The following is a 5311-nucleotide window of genomic DNA, read 5'->3' on the forward strand; positions in this document are numbered from 1 at the left end:
AATTAGAGACTTTCCCATATCATTCCAAAATCAGGGAGATCCCCAATTCATTCCAAACTCAAAGAGATTCCTGCATCATCTAAATCAGAGAAATTCCCATATCAATCCAAAACGAGTGAGATTCCCACCTCATTCCAAATCAGAGAGATTCCCATATCATCCAAAATGAGAGAGATTCCACTATCATTCCAAAATCAGAGAGAATCCCATATTATCCAAAATGAGAGTGATTCCACTACTGTTACAAAATCAGGGAAATTCCCATATCCATCCAAAATCAAAGAGATTCCCACATCATCCAAAATCAGAGAGATTCCCACATTATTCCAAAATCAGGGAGATTCTCATATCATTCCAAAATTAGAGTGGTTTCAACATCATCCAAAATCAGAGAGATTCCCATAATATCCAAAATCAGAGATTCCAGTTTCATCCAAAATTAGAGACTTTCCCATATCATTCCAAAATCAGGGAGATCCTCAATTCATTCCAAACTCAAAGAGATTCCCGTATCATCTAAAATCAGAGAGATTCCCATATCAATCCAAAACGAGTGAGATTCCCACCTCATTCCAAATCAGAGAGATTCCCATATCATCCAAAATGAGAGAGATTCCACTATCATTCCAAAATCAGAGAGAATTCCATATTATCCAAAATGAGAGTGATTCCACTATTGTTACAAAATCAGGGAGATTCCCATATCCATCCAAAATGAGAGAGATTCCCACATCATCAAAAATCAGATTCCCATATCATTATAAAATCAGACCGATTCCCACATCATCCAAAATCACATAGATTCCCACATCACCCAAAATCACAGAGATTCCCATATCATTCCAAAATTAGAGATGTTTCAACATCATCCAAAATCAGAGATATTCCTATAATATCCAAAATCAGAGATTCCAGTTTCATCCAAAATTAGAGACTTTCCCATATCATTCCAAAATCAGGGAGATCCCCAATTCATTCCAAACTCAAAGAGATTCCTGCATCATCTAAATCAGAGAAATTCCCATATCAATCCAAAACGAGTGAGATTCCCACCTCATTCCAAATCAGAGAGATTCCCATATCATCCAAAATGAGAGAGATTCCACTATCATTCCAAAATCAGAGAGAATCCCATATTATCCAAAATGAGAGTGATTCCACTACTGTTACAAAATCAGGGAAATTCCCATATCCATCCAAAATCAAAGAGATTCCCACATCATCCAAAATCAGAGATTCCCATATCATTACAAAATCATACAAATTCCCAAATCATCCAAATCTGGAGAGATTCCCACATCATTCCAAAATCAGGGAAATTCCCACTTCACTCCAAAATCAAAGAGATTCCCACATTATCCAAAAGCACAGAGATACCTATATCATTCAAAATCAAAGAGATTCTCATATCATTCCAAAATTAAAGTGATTCCCACATCATCCAAAATCAGAAAGATTCCCATGATATCCAAAATCAGAGATTCCCTTTTCATTAAAAATTAGAGACATTCCATATCATTCCAAAATCAGATAGATTCCCATATCATCCAAAACCAGAGAGATTCTCATACCATCCAAAATCAGAGAGATTCCAACATTGTCCAAAATGAGAGATTCCCACCTCATTCCAAAATCAGAGAGATTCCCATATCATCCAAAATGAGAGTGATTCCACATCATTCCAAAATCAGAGATTTCCATATCATCGAAAATCAAAGAGATTCCCACATCATCCAAAATCAGATTCTCATATCATTACAAAATCAGACAGATTCCCACATCATTCCAAAATCAGGGAGATTCACACCTCATTCCATAATCAGAGAGATTTTTATATCATCCAAAACCAGAGAGATTCCCATATCATTCCAAAACAAGAAAGGTTCCCATAACATCCAAATCCAGAGAGATTCCCACATCATCCAATATGAGAGCGAATCTGACATCATCCAAAATCACACAGATTCCCACATCATTCAAAATCAGAGAGATTTCCATATCATTCAAAATCAGAAGCATTCACACATCATTCAAAATCAGAAAGATTCCCACATAATTCAAAAGATTTCCACATCATTCCAAAATCAAAGAGATTCCCATATAATCCAAAATCAGAGAGATTCTCACATCACCCAAAATGAGATAGATTCCTACGTCATTCCAAAATTAGGGAGATTCCCATAACATTCCAAAATTAGAGGGATTCCCACATCATCCAAAATCAGGGATATTCCAAATTATCCAAAATCAGAGATTCTCATATCATCCAAAACCAGAGAGATTCGCACATAAGGTTATAGAGATGTACAGCATGGAAACAGATCCTTCAGTCCAACCCGCCCATGCGGACTAGATATCCCGACTCAACCTACTCCCACCTACCAGCACCCGGCCCATATCCCTCCAAACCCTTCCTATTCATATACCCATCCAAATGTGTCTTAAATGTTGCATTTGTGCCAGGCTCCACCACACCCTCTGTGTGAAAAAGTTGCCCCTGAGGTCCCTTTTATATTTTTCCCCTCTCACCCTAAACCTATGTCCTCTTGTTCTGGACTCCCATACCCCAGGGAAAAGACTTTGCCTATTTACCCTATCCATGCCACTCATGATTTTGTAAACCTCTATAAGGATCACCCCTCAGCCTCTGACGCTCCAGGAAAACAGCCCCAGCTTGTTCAGCCTCTCCCTACAGCTCAAATCCTCCAAACATGGCAACATCCTTGTAAATCTTTTCTGAACCCTTTCAAGTTTCACAACATCTTCCCCATCGGAAGGAGACCAGGATTGCATGCAATATTCCAACAGTGGCCTAACCAATGTCCTGTACAGCTGCAACATGGCCTCCCAACTCCTGAACTCAATACTCTGACCAATAAAGGAAAGCATACCAAACGTCTTCTTCACTATCCTATCTACCTGTGACTCCACTTTCAAGGAGCTATGAACTTGCATTCCAAGGTCTCTTTGTTCAGCAACACTCCCTAGGACCTTACCATTAAGTGTATAAGTCCTGTTAAGATTTGCTTTCCCAAAATGCAGCACCTCACATTTATCTGAAATAAACTCTGTCTGCTACTTCTCAGCCCATTGGCCCATCTGATCAAGATCCTGTTGTAATCTGAGGTGACGCTCTTCGCTGCCCAGTGAGATTTCGTCATTCATCCCAAAATCAGCAAGATTGCCATAAAATCCAAAATCAGAAAGATTTCCACATAGTTCCATAGTTTCTGTCTCCTATGTTCTAGCGAATTTGTATCCAAATGGCTAGCTCTCTCTGAATTCCATATGATCTAACATTGCTATGCAGCCTACCATGTGGAACCTTGTTGAAAACCTTGCTGAAGTCCATATAGACAATATCCACCACTCTGCCTTCATCGCTCTTCTTTGTTGTTTCTTCAAAAAACTCTATCAAGTTAGTGAGGTACGATTTCCCTAGCACAAAGCAATGTTGACTATCCTTAAATAGCTCATGCCTTTCCAAATGTGTTGTAAGTTCTGTTCCTCAGAATTCCCTCTAACAACTTACCCACTACTGATGTCAGGCTCACTGGTCTGTAGTTCTCTAGCCTTTTCTTACCACCTTTCTTAAATAATGACACCACATTAATTACCTACCAGTTTTGTGGCACCTACCTATGGCTATTGATGAAACAAATATCTCAGTAAGGGGCAAGCAATCAATTCCCAACTTCCCACAAAGTTCTGGGATACACCTGAGCAGGTCCTCGGGATTGATGCACCCTTAAGTGTTTTAAGACATCCAGCACCTTCTCCACTGTAATATGGACACTTTTCAATATTTCACTATTTATTTCTCCATGTTCTCTAGTTTCCATATCATTCTCCACAATAAATACTGATGTGAAAAGCTCGCTTCGTATCTAACCCATCTCCAGCAGTTCCACACATAGATGGCCTTGTATATCTTTAAGGAGCATATTCTCTCTCTAGTTACTCTTTTCCTTTAGTCTATTTATAGAATCTCTTTGGATCCTCCTTGACCCTATTTGACAAAGCTACCTCATGTTCCCTTCTTGCCCTCCTGATTTCCCTCTTGAGTAGAGAGGGGAAAGATATAAAAGAGACCTAAGGGGCAACTTTTTCATGCAGAGGGTGGTACGTGTATGGAATGAGCTGCCAGAGGAAGTAGTGGAGGCTGGTACAATTGCAACATTTAAGAGGCATTTGGATGGGTATATGAATAGGAAGGGTTTGGAGGGATATGGGCCAGGTGCTGGAAGGTGGGACTAGATTGGGTTGGGATATCTGGTTGGCGTGGACGGGTTGGACCGACGGGTCTGTTTCCATACTGTACATCTCTATGACTAGCGGGCGGCACAGTGGCACAGTGTTAGCACTGCTGTCTCACATTCTCCCCGTGTCTGCGTGAGATTCCTCCGGGTGCTCTGGTTTCCTCCTACAATCCAAAAATGTGCAGGTTAGGTGAATTGGCCATGCTAAATTGCCAATAGTGTTAGGGATAAGGGGAATGGGTCTGGGTGGATTGCACTTTGGCAGTTTGGTGTGGACTTGTTGGGCCGAAGGGCCTGTTTCCACACTGTAAGTAATGTAATACTCTATAAGTATACTCCTACTTCCCTTATACCTCTCGAGGGATTCACTTGATCCCAGCTGTCCATTCTTGGCAAATACCTTCTTTCTGTTGAAATATCAGAGCAATTCCCATATCATTCAAGATCAGAGAAATTCCCATATCACCAGTATCGTAGAGATTAGCCCATCACCCAAAATCTCAGAGACAAAAACCCAGATACAGTATGTTCCTGTTAGGGTGAAGGGCAAGGGTGATAGGTACAGGGAATGCTGGATGACAAGAGAAATTGAGGTTTTGGTCAAAATAAAGAAGGGAATATGTGATAGGTATGGACAGCAGGGATTGAGAGTATAAAGTGTGCGGGAGCAGGTATGTCTTGCTGTGATTGTAGAGGGCTTTGGTGAGACCACACCTGGAATATTGAGCAGTTTTGATCTCATTATCTGAGGGAGGATGGTCTTGTTGTTGGGGAAGTGCAGCGAAGGTTTACCACATTATTTGGTGAGAATGGCGGGAACAGGCCATGATCATAATGAAGGGCCGAATGGTCTACTCCTGCTGTGATATATGATAATCTATAGCATGTAATCTATACCATATATCACACAGCCCAACGCTAATCTATATGATAGTGTGTAGTCTATATGGACATGGTAATGGAGAGTACACTTTAACACGGAGTCTATACGATAATCTATAGGATGCAGCCTATAGGGTGGTGGTGGCGTGCCCGCGCGCGGTGCTCGCTCC

Source organism: Hemiscyllium ocellatum, chromosome 45 (genome assembly GCF_020745735.1).
Source record: "Hemiscyllium ocellatum isolate sHemOce1 chromosome 45, sHemOce1.pat.X.cur, whole genome shotgun sequence".
In the NCBI taxonomy this organism is placed as follows: domain Eukaryota; kingdom Metazoa; phylum Chordata; class Chondrichthyes; order Orectolobiformes; family Hemiscylliidae; genus Hemiscyllium; species Hemiscyllium ocellatum.